Here is a 14,862-nt window from a genome sequence, read left to right on the forward strand (position 1 = left end):
GGGCTGCGGAAATCCAGGAGTGTTTGTTCCGAGCCCTGGAAGCGCCGTGTGTGCTCGGAATACAGCACGTGTTTCCTCTCCCCACAATGTTCCCTGGGCACACAGCCTGCTCTGGGCCTCCAGGTGCCTCCTTCCCACACCCAGCTCACCCTCAGGTGGGGAGCACTGGGGGGAGGAGAGGGAGAATGGGATGAAAATGGGTTTGAGAGGGAGATGGCTCAGTGCTGAGCACAGAGAATCCCCCAGCTTCCCAAAGAATCCCCAAAGGCAGATTATTTTGCTGAAGAGGCTGAAGAACACCAGACCCCCCTGACTTGGAGCTTTCCCTGCTCTGGTTATCTGCTGTGGCACCAGGAATCCTCATCCCTTGTCCACTTCCCCCTTTTCGCAGCAGGCTGAATAAATGCCTCCCTTCTCCCACCCTGAGATCCAAAATCCTGCACAAATGCCTCCTTCTCCCACCCTGAGATCCAAAACCCTGCACAAATGCCTCCCTTCTCCCACCTTGAGATCCAAAATCCTGCACAAATATCTCCTTCTCCCACCCTGAGATCCAAAATCCTGCACAAATACCTCCCTTCTCCCACCCTGAGATCCAAAATCCTGCACAAATGCCTCCCCTTCTTCCACCCTGAGATCCAAAATCCTGCACAAATGCCTCCCCTTCTCCCACCCTGAGATCCAAAATCCTGCACAAATGCCTCCCTTCTCCCACCCTGATATCCAAAATCCTGCACAAATGCCTCCCCTTCTCCCACCCTGAGATCCAAAATCCTGCACAAATGCCTCCCCTTCTCCCACCCTGAGTCCAAAATCCTGCACAAATGCCTCCCTTCTCCCACCCTGAGGTCCAAATCCCTGCTCCCAAGGCTGCCTTCCCAAGAGTTACTGGGAAGGGATTCCTGCAGTCCTGGCCCTTTCTGTCCCACCAAGGGAGGGAACAGGAGCCTGCACAGGCTGCAGCCAGGTGACTCAGGGATTTGTGGCTTTTCCACACCAAAGTCTGTGGGTGCAGCTGCCTACGTGGCTGCCTTCAAAGGCTCAGGGAGGAGGAGGCAGGTCCAGGCACGTCCTGCCCAAAACCAGCCCGATTTGGGAAAGCAAGTTGGAGCTGGAAGAGGTCAGGGTGCGGCTTCCCCTGAACCAGGGCAGGGGAAACAGCAGGAATGGGGACTGTGATCCCGTGGGACCCAGCTGTGGCTTCCCCAGGGGCTGCAGGCATGGGGGAGAAGGGATGGAGGCAGGGAACTGTGGGGCAGGGCTGGAGGGGACAGGATTCCCTGGATCAGCTCGAGCTGCCCTCTGGAGTGCTTGGGAAGGTGCAGTTCCTGGTGGGAAGGAGCCCTGATCCCTTCACACAAAGCCAGGGTGACCCAAATGGCTGTGCCTGCTTGGGAAGAGCTGCTGCTCCCATCTGAGTCCCTTGGGAAAGAGCTGCTCCTTCCCTTCCCTCTGCCCACAGACAAACACACCCAAACACCATTTTCCTTCCCTTGGGTTTGCTGTGGTCATCTGAGGGAGATGCAGGGAAATGAGGTGACCACAGGTGGGATGGGGACAGAGACAAGGGATCTGCCTCTCTGCTGGGTTAGGAGTGGAAAAGCAGCGACTTCAAACCCTGCTGGAGTTTTGGATTTCTCAGGGATGTGAGGTGGGAGTTTTGCAGTTGCACAGCTCTGGGATCACAGGCATTGCCCCAACCCAAGCATGGGTGCAGGGAAATGATCCCCACTGCCATAAAACTGCAGGGCAGCTCTCACCCAAGAATTTAATCTGCCAGAGGATCAGCAGGAGCCTGGTGAGACATCCCAGCCCGCTGGGACAGCAGGGCTTGCTTTGCACATTGGCCATTCCTGGGCTGGTGCTCTGCTTGCAGGTAATTAAAATGGCTTAACCCTGCAGATTGTTTGTGCTGATGCCCCAGGGACCCTGCCCTCACTGTGAGCTCCACAGAACCCCCTCTCTGCAAGGCAAGTTTGGAGGATAAAAAGATTTCATTACACAGGCAGAAACTCAAATGCCTTTTTCTAAAATCAGGGCCATGGGAAGAAAGAAGGCATGGGAGAAGAGAAAATGCCAGGGATGTGAAAGAACAGGGGGTTTGTAGATGCTACAAGGAGAGAATTCTGAGTGTTCCTCTGTTATGCCAAGTGTATCTGGAGTATTCCCAGAGCAAACAGTGCAATTACTTTGGATTCACACTTTGGCACTGAGTTGTCAGGCCCCAGGTTCTGATCCCAGAGGGCTCTGTGCAGACTTGCAGATGAGTTTGTGCTTTCCCAAGGGATGTGGAAGCTCTGAGAGGAAAGGGCCACGCTGACTTTTCTGAGGACAGCTGTAAACTTCCTCTTCCTCTTGGGCTTTGTGTTGCTTCCCTGTCTGAGTCCTTGGCTTGGGGACACCCACAGCAGAATATCCCAGTCCTTGTCTGAGTGTTTGCTGGGCTTGGATGGCCCCCAGGGCTGGGGAGAGCTCTCAGCTCACCCTCTCAGCTCACCCTGAGAAGAGCCTGTTATTTTCCTTTCCAGGCTGTTGTTTCTCCCTGATGGGATCTCTCCTGAGGAAGGTGTGTCCCTCCCCTCAATGAAGGCTCTTCCCTTCCCTTTGGGGCACATCCTTCTCACCCTCTGTGCTCTGTTTGCTCCATCCCTGGGGTCAGAGGCAGAACCCACCTTGGCACACTTGGGCTGATCTCCTTTCCCCTTCTTGATCTGCTGAGAGCTCCCTGTGGCTGTGACAGCATCACAAACAGGAGCTTCTCAAGCCTGGAAGAAACTTGTGGTTTATTTACTGCCTCCTCTCAGAGTTTTACAGATGAGCCACACACAGTCCCTGAGACCTCCACCCTTCACTGCAGAGCCTTTGAACTCCCTAAGCCCTGCACTAACAGGGGTTAATGACATTTATCTGCATACTTATCTTCCTTCTCCCTGCCTCTTGTCACTCTGAAGTTACCTCCAGTAACAGTTTGTGGCACACAGAGGACATAAACCCTTTTTCCAGAATGGGACAATTACTGTTCCAACAGGTTCACAATCTCCTTTTAGTCTCTTTTAATTCATTTTCCATTCATTTAATATCCATGTGCTTATTTCTGGAAGTCTTCCTCCACTGCTATTCTGGTCAGTTTTTTACCAAATTGGAAATGGGACTTTCTGTCCTCTTTCCTCTGTCCATTAGCTATTTATAACCTCCCATCCATCTCCTTAGGTAGCCAAGCATCCAGCTGTGTTCTCTCTGTCACTCTGGTCCCTAAGCAACAAGTGAAGATGGCTCTGAGCAGTTCTTAGCTCAAGCAGGGATGGCAAACAAGTGACACTCGAGCTGCTGTGCAGCCTGGGAGCAATCCCAGCCCAGCTGCCACGTCCAGAGGTGGTGGAGCACCAAGGGGAGCCCCAGCCAGGCTGCTCCCATCCTTGTGTGGAGGAGTTTTTGTTCCCCAGGGATTTTTCTGCACAGCTCCTCCTCACCTGGGTGATGGTTCTGGCATGGGAGGTCGAGGCATGGAGTCACAGCATGCTTTGTGTTGGAAGGGACATTAAAACCATTTAATTCCACACCCTGCCATGGGCAGGGACAGCTTCTCCTAAGTCCAAACCCTTGGACATTTCCAGGGATGGAGAGTCCCCAACCTCTCTGAGCAAAGCCCAGCCCATCTCCCCTCCAGCTCTCCCTGCTTCTGCCTCCAGTGCTTTGTCTCCAAAGGCAATTCCCCCATCCTGGGCACTCCCCTGATGCAGGACACAACTGCTCCTGTGGGAAATGTGATTTTTTGGAGCATCCATCCTCGCTCCAGCCCTTGGGGGAGGCAGCCGGCAACAGTGTGCTGTGCTGGGGAAGGTGCTCAGGAGTTTCCAGCTTTTCCAAGATAAAAGTTCTGCTGGAAGCCTGGAGGACCCTTTCATTCCTTCATTCTTCCTCCCACCAGGAGAGCTGGCTGACATTTTTAGGCTGAAGTTTGTCTTAAAATATGCACAATGTTCTGGAGGAGCTGTGTCCATATTGTCACGTCTGCTAAAAAATGTAATAGTCTGTGTTCTCTCTCTCTCTCCCTCTTTTTTGCCCCCAAATCTGAAAGGAACAGGAGATCTCTCAGCCAGCCTCCCCTGGAGTTGTTAGAGAGTGGAAAGGCAGAAGCAGCAGACGGAGGAGGAGGAGGTGGGCACACCAGGCAGGTGCAGGGTGGGAGCAAATCCGTCTGTCAGGAGGGAGGAATCGACTGGGAATCCAGAGGGAGAGGTGCTGGAGTGAGGCTCTGGGTCCCACACAGCTTGGAGGGCTGGCCCAAGCCCCAAAAAATCTCCTAACCCAGGGACAGGGTGGGATGAGACCCAGCAGAGGATGAATCCAGATGGATCAGAGCCTGGAGTGGGCTGTGCAAAGTGAAGGTGGGGAGAGGCACAGGGAGGTGATTTGTGTTTGGGGGTGAGAGCTGCAGGAAAGGTCAGCTCTGGGGATGACTAACGCAGGATGGGCTGCCAGAGTGGGGATGTTGGGCGTTTCAGAGGGAGTTCTCCTTCTGCTTTGAGGCTGTCATTTGAAAACTTCCACAGAAAGGAAATTTCAGATGAAAACTTTGGCCTGGCTTCATCCAAAATGTCCCCATTCCATGGCAAGCAAAGCATCCCGTCCTGGCTGCACTCCTGGTCAGTGTTTTACCATAATGCCATTGAAAAGAATAAAGAGTCCACAAGGAAAAAACACTTCAAACTTATCAAAAGGGCTTTTTTTTTCTTTTTTAAATTGAGTTTTGCCAAAATCAGCACGTTCCAGTAGATGGTTTTGGCTTGGACTAAGTGACACTTTCTATCAGAAAAATATGCTGTGCTGGAAGATTTTCCACCAGCTCCGGTTATTTTTCATAGCATGCTTCCCATTTTTGTGGCAGCCTCCAGTCTGAGCTGGGACAAAGCACACAGGAGTCCCCTGAGAGCAGTTGACCTCCTGGTCTTTGGAAGACCAGGATGACTCCCTGCAGCTCTCCCCAGTGGCACAGGAAAATCCATCTGGCATCCACATCCTTCTGCACGTGCCTTGTTGCTCCCTGAGAAGGAAACGGGGAGCCTGCTGCTGATATAGTGAACAAAAGTCAATGAAATCACCATGAAAGTCAATAAAATCTGTCAATTGAGGCCAACTGAGCTGTTTAACCCTGAGGATCCCAGCAGGAGGCTGGCAGTGGGGTGTTGGCTCACTGCCTGTTCATGGATCTCCATGGGGAGCTGCTGGCTTTTTGCTCCTGGCTTGTCTCTCATGAAACAAGACTTGGGGAACAGTTCTAGGGCCAATGTGGGATTCCAGCCTGCCACAGGGACTCAGGCCTGTCAGAGCTGTTGGGATCCCAACCTTCCTGCTGGGGCAGATGTGGGATGAAGGTGAGAGAGGCCCCCAAAGGCAGCCCAGTGCAGAGGGCTGTGTTTGAAGGGACACCTTTGTCCCTGGGCACTGGGGCACTCAGCACTGGTGTCACTCCCCCTCCTGAGGGACATTTGTCATCAAATTCCCCTAAGTGTCCTAGCACAACCCAGCTCCTCCCTGGGGCTACCTGGAAGCACAAAGCCTCCTTGTTGGAGGCTGGGGTAATCAGGCATGGAGAAATCCTTCATTTCTCTTCCTGGAAGTTCTCCTGTGTCCTTCATTGCATTACAATCATGAAGCAGATACAACTTTTGAGTTTAAGTCTCCAGTTAACTCAGCAGAAAGGGTGATGCTCTCACTGAGAGGTGTCCAAAGGGAAATGGGAGTTTGTGAACTCCTCTCTGCAGGACAAATAATCTTTTTTCTATAGAATTCCCTGCTCCTCCTGCCTTGCCCTCTGCCCTGTCTCTCTGAGCCCTTCTGGCTGCTCTCACCTTTCTGGGCAGGGAAGAGTGGCTGTGCCTGTGCTGGTCTCCCAGGAAAGCAAAGCCCAGGCACCCCAGAGGATGGGCAGGGAGCCTGACCCATGGTGGGAGGTCTCTGACCCTCCCTCCCTGCTTTCCTCCCCCCTTGCCATGCTCAGCCTGCCTTTAATGGGTGGTCTTGTCACTTGTTTACAGCCCTGGCTCTTGCAGGCCCCTCTGAGCCCAGCAATCATTCCCAGACAGCCTGGATGGAGGTTGGGACCTCAATGGATGGGAGAGCTGCAGCTCCACCCAGCACGGGGGTCACAGAATCATCCATTTCACCCCTGCCATGGCCAGGGACACTTTCCATGGTCCCAGGCTGCTCCAAGCCCTGTCCAACCCATCCTTGATCACTTCCAGCTTCTCTAGCCAACCTGTGCCAGTCTCTCAAGTAAAAAATTTCTTCCTAAAATCTAATCCAACCCCACTCTTCTTGACTATGTGGAAAATTTCAGAAATGTGGGGCTGGCTTTTGGGTGACACTCCCTCCACAAAGTCTCTCCTAATTTCTGGCATGTCTTTAGCACAAAATCTCAGGAGATTTGGTTGCAAGCAGTCAGCTCATGGTTGGGAATAACGTGAGCCACATTTTGGGAACCTTTAGTGGAGCTCTTGACTAGGAAATGTTTCATTTTCCACGCTCTGCCTATTAAATGGATTTTCCACTTCACCTCCCTGGGTTTCCTCAGCCATGGAAATGAGGGTGACTTTGCCATGTGCATGAGGGGTGGGTGGGGCTGTGGGGCTCCCCACAAATGCCTCCATCCCTCCTTCCTCAGGTGAGAATTGCCACCACCCCCTGCACATCCCCGCCTCCAGCCAGGTGAGGTTGCCGGTGCTTGCCTGGGTGGCCTTGGGCACATCTCTTTGTCATTCAGCACCTCTGATTTCCCCACCCCTGAAAGCAGGGGTAATAACGCTTTCCTGCCTCTCAGGGTGTTGGAGGATTAATTAGTTGCTGTTTGAAAAGCCTTTTGAAGATGCAAAGCTTTTGCCATAAATATGCAGAGTGGTTCCTGCAGATGGGGCCCAGGTAGGACTGTCTGCCTCTGCTCTGTGGAGTTCTTAAACTCAGGAAGAAGTGAAATTTGTAGGAATTCCTTGCACAGGGGCTTGATGATAACAAAGCTGAGCAGCAGCAGGCTGGGAGTCAAGCAGAGCACTGAATTTGGGGTTATTTGTACTCACTGTTCTTTCTGGGCTGTTGTTCACGGGCAGGAATCCTTAAACAACCCAGAGAAAGTTGGGAGGTCTGAGCCTTTCCCACTTCCCTGCAGAGATATCTCTAGGGCAAGATAAAAAAGCATTAAAAGAGAAATCACAGGCAGGGAGCCAGCGAAGGGTGTCTGTCCATTGCATCTGTTGGTGCCATGTTTGCATTTGTCTTGTTTGCAAAGCTTTCCCCTACTTGTCAGCCACCAGAGCATGTATCACAAAAAAAACTCACTTGTTTCCATCTTTTAAAACAAATTACAGAGGAACAGAGCGTGGCATTCCTGCTCGCGAGAGGAGGAAACATTTCTTTTTAACTTCGGGAGATAGTGAGATACCAGCAATATGTTATATCCTGAGAGATAATGGGAGGAAAGCAAAACCACAGGCAGAAAGCTGTGACTGTTAAACATGCATTTCAGCTATAGGAAAGTCGGAGTTTTGATCTTCTCCATGAAAATTACAGGGCTGGCCAGCACCAGCGTGGTTTGGCAGGGATGCTTTTTCCCCACGTTTTGGACTGAAGAGCAGCGTTTGGATCTTTGATAATTTCCTGTGACCGGCATCCATCCTGATGAAAGAGGCTTGGTTTGAGTGGGGACAGAGGGAATTGGCTGCTGGGGCCGGCCAGAGGAGGCTGCCAGTTATTAACCCTGGCTCTGGAGTCACGCCTGAGTCAGCAGAGTTTCGGCTTTGTCCCGTTCCCATTGTGGAGGCGAGTGAGTCATTGCCTGCTCCAGCTCCGAGCCCACAGGCCAGCCAGGGAGGGAAGGATCCCATGTTCTCTCATTTCTCTGTGCCATCAAGTTTATTTTTGTTTTTATGGAGTCTCTTCAGTTCCCAGGTTTCGGAAATGAGGCTCTGCATGGGTTACTATCTTGATCCCCTCTTCACAGCTCCTCATTAAATCCCTTCTCCTTAGCACCTGGAGAGCTCCAACTGTGAGATTTAGCACTGGACCAGAACTCCTTGAACAACATCCAAGGCAACAAGGAAGTCCAAGAAAGAGGCAGAGCAGAGAAAACACTCGTGTGCATTTGGGGACTCAGCCCATCGAGATAAGGTCTCAGGACAGTCTCAGCTTAATTAGCTCAGCTCTTCTCAAAGCTCCAGCTTCTTTCCCTTCCTCCACACTTGATTTTCCAGCTTTTCTTCCCCACCCAACCACCAAATAAGCATTGGCTCTGCTTGTGGTCCCCTTTCTTTTGCTTACAGGTTAGAATTGGTAAGCAGAAAGACCTCAGTTTTTTCCTTGCTGGCAGGCAATGAGATGATTCCAGAGAGAACAGTGTTGGATTTTTGGTTCTTTGTCCTTGCCTGGCCAGCTGGCTGCTTTCCTAGTGCAGAATTCTCATCCTGGGCATGTCCACTGGTGGAATAGTGGCTGGGGATGAGAAGAGGTGAGCGAGTGGGCTGGGGTGTGGTGGTGATGGTGGAGAGACTCAGGCGGATGGGAAGATTTTTAAGGCTACAATGGAAGGAGGGCAAATCAAAGCAAAGCACAAGCTGGAGAGGCACCCCTGGAGACAGGCAGTGAGGACAGGAGGAGATGTGATGTGAAATTGCAGCAGAAAGGAGATTGGAGCTGTGACACTGTGTGCTGGATGGGTGGGAGCAAGGACACACAGTGGGGAAAAGAGCTGAGGAAGGAGCTGGACCACATCCAGCCCAAAAGGAGAGCGGAAAATGGGCCAAGTGGGCAGCAGGGAGGCACAGGACAGCCAGGTGTGTGCTGAGGTGTGTGGGAGCTGAGCTGGGTGCCAGCACGAGCTGCGTGCGGCTGGGGCGGGCCGGGCGCTGCGGGGACGGGACGGGACGGGACGGGAGCCTTTGTGCTTTGTTGCTGAGCATGGGCTTTCCAAGCTGAGCTTTATTGCAGGAAGGCCTTTCCCAGTGCTGTGTCAGCTCTTTCTGCAGGAGCCCTGCTCTGCCAGCCTCCCTGCTTTTGCCATGGGGCATGTTCCCCTCCCCGTGACTTGGGGGGTGAAGCAAAGCAGCTGTGAGAAAGGCAGGCAAGGAAGGGCAGGGAGGGAGAGCTGGGAACAGAGGCAGGCTGCTGTTCCCATCCCACTCCTCTGCTTTGCAGCCCTTTCCCTGGCTGGATGCAGCTGGGGATGTTTGCAAAGTTGAAAAACCCGTGGTCTAGTCTGGTGGTCATCTCTGTCTCTTCAATCTGTGGCCCATCCTGCCCTGGTCCCTTCTTTCCTCTCTTTCTCGAGGAGCACTGGGACAAGCATGGCCTTGCTCTTGCTTGGGGCCTGTGTGTGAGGCCCAGCAGTGGCTCAGTGACCAGATTTCCCAAAGTGTAACAGGGAATAACTGGAGCCTCGATGGATCAGGCCCCCTCAAGGGGCTCCTGAGGCTGCTTTGTGCTCCATTTATCCAAAGAGGGAATCCTGCACAGGCAGGAGAAGGCTTTACCCCAAAGGCAGCCAGTGATGGAAACCTCGCTCAATACAAGCCATTGACTGATCCTGGGATAAAATCATCCCTGCTCTGCTGCCATGGGCTGGATGTGGGTCTGAACCAGTGACCTCGAGGAGAGGGCCCCGTGTTTCCCATTTGCAAGCCAAAGCCCAGCCCAGTCCTTTCTTGTTTGAGAAGGATTTCTTTGGCTGAGGGCCAGGCGGGCCATTGTACAACGCTGCCATTTCCCGACAGCTCCCATAAATCTCTCCCAGCTCCCACTGGGAAGGGGGAAGGGATGCCTGGGCGTGCAGTTTCTCTCTTGGGGTGCCCCCACCCCATCCCAGTGTTATCTCAGGCCTTTCATGTGCAGCCATGTCACCTGGAGCTATAATCTTGCCACATCTCTCTCATCTCCCTTGTAAGGCTCCCCCTCCCCTTGTGTTGGAAACTCAAGTTTTACATCCCTGTGGTGCTCCAGCTCTGCAGGAGTGAATCAGAGGATGACACAGGGACCTCCAGTGAAAGTCTGCTGCCACAGGAAGGGCCTGGGGGTGACTCACTGGAGCCCACTGACTCACTGGAGCCCACTCCTTCATTGCAGCAGGGCGAGGCAGGCCCTGTGCTCTTGGAAGAGCAGCAGAATCCTGATTTAAATGCCTGGCAATCAATGCAAAGCCTCCCTGGCAAGAGCAGAGGTACTAACCCCAACCTCTTGGCCAAGCGCCACCTCACACCTTTGCTTCTTGCCACCTGAAATTCCCCTGCTGGGATTTAGGATCTTCTTTCCTTTGTTTCCCACCCTGCCACACACACCTGGGATGTTCCCTTGGGCTGTTGGAGGCTGTGCCCCACAGGAGTTGCGTTTCAGACCTTGTTTTCCATTGGAAAGATGAGTTCAGAAACACCAGGAGAGTTTTTAACTGCCACCAAATGGAAGGGTTTGGGGTCCTGTTCCATCCCACTTTTCCTTCATGGAAAATTTGCATTGTCTGTGAGATACAGGACCAAGATGGGACATCACTGCCCATCAGGTGCTTTTGTGGGGGTTTGTGCAGGTTGAAGTGCAAGGCATTGATTTGTCCTTCTGTAAGATCCCAGCTGCTGTGACTAAGGCTGTCAGGAGCCATCCCTGTGACACCTGCATCAGTCAGGATATTGCCACACCAAAGGGTGGCTCATCACTCCTGCCAAGGGCTGTTTCAGTGCCCTTGGGGGGAGATGAGTATCAGGGAGCAGGAGGGAGAGAAACTGGTGAGAGGCTCAGCAGGAGCAAGGTTGTGCAAAGCAGAGGGGAGTTCACATGGCTCTTAACAAAGAGGCATTGAGTGAGGTTGTGACAGAGCTCACCCAGCCTGGAGATCATTTCCAGAGCTTTCTATATGGGGGAGCAAGAACCTGATTGGCAAGTGTGGGAACAGCACCTGCTGGGCTTTAGGAGAAAGGGCTCTCAGGTCCACCTGCCATTCTGTCTGTCCCTGACACCCAGGGAGTGCAGCCTCCCCTCCCAGCCTGTGTGCCCCAGGCACCCGAGCTGTGCACGTGCCCCGAGCCTCTGTGAATATCTGGGCTTGGGATCGTGGGGAAAGGCATGGACACAAACCACTTCAGAGGCCAAGGTGGGGCAGCAGCATCTCCGAGGTCTGCACTAACGAGCTCCTGGCACCAACGAGGCTTTGGCTGGGCCCTTTTTGGTCCAAACACCGCAAAACTAATGAATAAAACGCAAATGGGCAAGCTGCAACCTATGCAGCTGATCCTTGCCTGGGAGGTGTCAGCGTGGACTGGTGGGCATTGGGACATCTGGGGTGTGAAAACAGCAGGATTCATCCCAAGCCTTTCCCCTGCCCTTCCAACCACACGGCAAAGGAGAAACGCGGCGAATCCGCACTTCACTCACACACATCCAGCTGAATATGTTCAAACCTCTCCAGAGGCTGATTAGTGATTTTATTTTCTCCTCCTCTGCCGGCCGTGCGTGCTCATTGCCATCAATTATCTATGCATTTGCCCTGATGAATTATTGAGTGTGTAACGGGGCCAGCCCAGCTCAGTCACCTTGCAAACAAGCGCTCCCCAGAGCGTGGCAGCAGCCAAGTTTGCCCTCGGCTTCTGATTTAGGATGGCAAGCTGATCCAGCCCTCCCAAACCCCTCTCCTCCATCTGTCCCCCTTCCTCATCTCTGCATTGAGGTGTGGGTGCTCCTGGAGCGGAGTTGGGTGCGTTATTTTCCTGGTTTAAGGCTTGGAGGAGCGGAAGAGAAAAGAGTTTTTCCTGTCTTGCAAAAGAGTTGTTCAGTCACCTGGAAAGGAAACGCGATTTCCGCGCTGTGTTTGGGGTTTTTCGGGGTGTTTTTTTGTTTGGTTTGTTTTGTTATTTCTTCTGCCGGGTGTTATTTTTTTGTTTTGTTTTCCCTTTTCCCCTGGAGCCTCGAGAAAGTTTGGAATGTGTTTTTGTCAAAGCTGCTGCGTGTAAAGGCCTGAATCCCTGCTTTGGCAGCGTTTGGCTCTTGGCACGCTGTCCTCACTCCACTGGCACCAGCTTTTTCCCTGGGCAGAAGTCTGGCTCTTTGCACCTGGGCACAGGAGGGTTCTGCAGGACCATTCTGGGTTCAGGATCAGATTTATCAGCTCCAAAACCCACTTTTTTTCTCCAGTATCAGCTCCAAAACCCACTTTTTCTCCAGTTTATGTCTGTATTGATGCATGGATCCCATGGCAAGGGGAGGGTAGAACTGGGAATTGTTGCTGCTGCTCAAGGTCACGATAAATAACTTGATTTTTAAAAGGGTCAGCTCATTAATCTGCAGGGAAATCACAGCAGAAAGGAGGGGACACAGGGAACTGACTGACCTCCCCCGTGCCATCCATCACATCCCCTGCTGCAATGGCTCTGGGCTGATTGGCTTTATCTTCATTTGAGGGGCACATCTCAGCAGCCTTCAGCCTGGCAGTGCCACGAGGGGCTGCCAGCCCTGCAGGGGTGGCTCTGGGGAGAAGCTGCTGCCTCTTCCACCCTCTCCTCTCCGCAGTTTGGCTGCTCTGCTTGCTGCCAGGCGCCACCACTTTGGGGCTGCTTTGCTGGGGTGGGAAAATGCCGGTTCAGAGGGGTCCCCATGGGGGTTCAGGAGGCTTGTGGGGGTAACAAACAGCTCTTGTGGGGGCACAACCAGCTCTTGTGAGGGTACAGCCAGCTGTGCCAACACCCCAGCCCCAGGCAGAGCTGCTGGGTGCAGAGCCCTTGGAGCAAGAGGCGCTGATGACTCCCCCCAGCCCTGGGAGAAGAAGGGAGAGCTGAGCACACCCAGCCAGGCTGGGCCGTTCCCAAGGCCTGGCTACGTGATTGAAGTGCTCCCCAGCAAGCTCCCACATGCTCTGGGAGGCTCTGGAGCCTTCTGAGCCAGACTGCTTGGCAAAGCTGCTCCTCAGCAGTGCTGCAAAGGCTCGCTCACCTCCGGGGTGGAAGGAGGCAGCATATGCTGCACAGCATGCTGGAGACATCTCCCCCTCCCCTGTCCACCCATTCTTGCCTCAAATCCCAGCCTGGCCTCGTCTAAACCCAGCCTGTGCCCTTGTTTTTGTCAGGGGAGGAGCCTGTGGGTGCTGGTGGCACTGTGTCCTGCTGCTGGGACATCCTTCTGCACAGGGGAGACACGGCCCAGATGTGATTTCCCAGAGTGGGACATCCCTGCCCTGTGCTTTGTGCAGGGAAAACCGTGGGGAAAAGGAGCCTGGCTTGTGCAGGGAGGGGAAGGATGCACCCACAGCCCCAGAGGATGCTGTGGCCTCGTGTGTGCAGGCACATGAGGGCACCAGCGCTTTGCTGTGGCTGTGAGAAGCTCTGGAGAACATTCCTAAGCAGCCAGCTGCAGTGCTGGGGTGTGGGGCTTGGCTCGGGGGAGCGGGGGGCAAGTCCACACAGAGCTCTGGAGGCGAGTTTCGGTCGGAACTGCTGAGGGCTGTGGTCAGCTGGTGGCGTCTGGTGGCCGGGCTGGGCTGTTGGGGCTTGTCCTCAGGGTCACAGGAAGGGAAGGGAGAAAGAAGAGGCGTGGATGAGATGTGGAGATTGGATAAGGCTGGGAGCAGCAGGGAGTGAGGGGGCACTGTGCAGTGTGGGTGGGTGGAGGAGAGTTTTGTCTGCCTGCACTTGTGTGTGTTGTGAAACTGCAGGAAGGAGACTCTTGGAGGAGTCCCAGGGCACGTCTGCCACGGGGACCAGCACTGAGGAGTTCATTTTAGCCTTGGACAGGGAGCCATTCATCCCTGGAAGAACAAAGTAGGGTGACATTTCTGTTAGGAGGTGCTGTCTTGTTTCTCTTGCTCTGCATTTTTCTTTCCCCAGCCCCTCTCTCTGTTCCCATCACTCTTTTCATGTTCCTCACTCTCTGTGCATCTTTCCTTTTTTATTATCCCTTTCTTTCCTTTTTCTATTATCCCTTTCTTTCCTTTCCTCCCTGGCTTCCCAGAATCCATCTAGCTGCACATTCTCCCAGAAGCAGGGAGCAAAACCCCGCTTTTCTCGTTCTTGCCACCTTGCCTCTCTATTGTATTTATCATACAAATACTGGCTGTGTAATTACCAGAGTATTATCTCTAAACACACAGATTAGGAAAAGACACAGTGGGCAGCAAAGATGAATTTCAGGGTCAGTCTGGTGGGAGATGTTTTCTCCATCTGTCAGGGGAGGAATCATCTGAGACAGAAGAGCTGTCATGAACTGCAGCTCCCACTTTTCATGAGCACCTTCCACAGAATCAAAGTGGAAGGTTCCTAAATTCAGCCACTCCTGGGCTCATAAAAAGCCCACAGAAATGAGCTGAATGAAACAGGGAGATCATGCAAGGTGTAGGGCAGTGCCTTAAAGCCCTTCTTGTATGGGAATTATTATGAGGGCTGAGTCTTTGCAGCTTCTTTAATTACTGCTGCAGCTCCAATGGGATTAAATGGATGTCTGAGTGTGTGTTAGCATATGTTTGGGATGTGCTGTGCTGATAAACATCAGGGCTTTCACCTGCCTGCAGACACACATGCCCTGCATATTTACCAGAACTGATTCAGGTGTCACCCGGAGCTGAAGACAAAAGGGTGAAGGTGTTATTGATCCAGCCTTGTGCCTTTGGGTGATGATGATGATGAGCCTTAGGCTGGGCTGTCCATACTGGGAGGAAGGTGTTATTGATCCAGCCTTGTGCTTTGGGTGATGATGATGATGAGCCCTAGGTTGGGCTGGTTATGGTGGGAGGAAGGTGTTATTGATCCGCCTTGTGCCTTTGGGTGATGATGATGATGATGAATGATGATGATGATGATGAGCCTTAGGCTGGGCTGTTCATGGTGGGAGGAAGGTGTTATTGATCCA

The 14,862-nt window shown here is 53.0% G+C and overlaps 1 protein-coding gene across 1 annotated transcript in view; it reads left to right on the forward strand.

The window, feature by feature from the left end:
• Window positions 1-14,862, forward strand: part of NECTIN1 (nectin cell adhesion molecule 1) — a 54,518-nt gene that overhangs the window by 25,632 nt on the left and 14,024 nt on the right.

Source organism: Catharus ustulatus, chromosome 28 (genome assembly GCF_009819885.2).
Source record: "Catharus ustulatus isolate bCatUst1 chromosome 28, bCatUst1.pri.v2, whole genome shotgun sequence".
Lineage (NCBI taxonomy): Eukaryota > Metazoa > Chordata > Aves > Passeriformes > Turdidae > Catharus > Catharus ustulatus.